The following is a 978-nucleotide window of genomic DNA, read 5'->3' as shown; positions in this document are numbered from 1 at the left end:
CATCATTTTCTGTAGCTGGATCTATATCAGCACATGAATCATGAACAGATGAATATTCCTCATTAACAATAACACCTGTTTCTTTCATTGGAGGGTCATTTCCAATGTCATTTCCACTAGAACCTTGAAGTGAACCATCACCCTCATCCAGCTCCACGGGTGCAGAATGAAACTCCTTTACTGCAGGGTTTAGATCAGACTCGTCCCGGTCCACACTTTGTTCTGACACAGACTCAGTTGCTTTGGGGATTTCACTGACAGTAATGAAAGCCGGGTAATTGACTTCTTCGTAAACTACTGGAAAGTCATAATCCACAATGTCATTATCACCCAGATAATGATAGTCTCCTTCAACTTCAGAAAATGGATTCTCTTTGGAGGTGTCGCCTTTGGGTGTCTCTTTCTCTTGGCTTCCATGACTGGGTTCGATTGGCGCTGAGCATGACAGAAACCCACACGGTAACAGTAAGTCTCTATGCAGTGTCCTCTCAGGCCCATCTGACTTGAGTGGAGCAACAACATATACAGGAGAGTCATTGATCTGTTTTACAACTTTGTAGACCGTCTGACTCCATCTGTCAGCTAGTTTGTGTTTCCCTCGTATTCCAACATTCTTGACGAGAACACGATCTCCAACCTCCAAGGTGGATTCTCTCACTTTTAGATCATATCTTGACTTATTGCGTAGGGCAGCTTTCTCGCTATGTTCCACAGCAAGTTTGTAACTTTCCTGTAGGCTTTCCCTGAGCTTCTTCACATATTCCCTGTGAGTTACACTGTCCTGCCTACTCACATTAAGTCCAAAAGCCACATCAATTGGAAGATTTGGCTGTCTCCCAAACATGAGCTGATAGGGTGAATACCCAGTTGTGTCATTTTTTGTGCAATTGTAGGCGTGAGCCAATGGCTGCACATGATCACGCCATTTTAGTTTGTCGTCTTCTTGGAGTGTTCCAAGCATCCCTAGCAGTGTACGGT

This window comes from Haplochromis burtoni, unplaced genomic scaffold (genome assembly GCF_018398535.1).
Source record: "Haplochromis burtoni strain Fernald_Lab_line unplaced genomic scaffold, NCSU_Asbu1 Contig_1620, whole genome shotgun sequence".
In the NCBI taxonomy this organism is placed as follows: domain Eukaryota; kingdom Metazoa; phylum Chordata; class Actinopteri; order Cichliformes; family Cichlidae; genus Haplochromis; species Haplochromis burtoni.
This window is presented reverse-complemented; position numbering follows the sequence as displayed.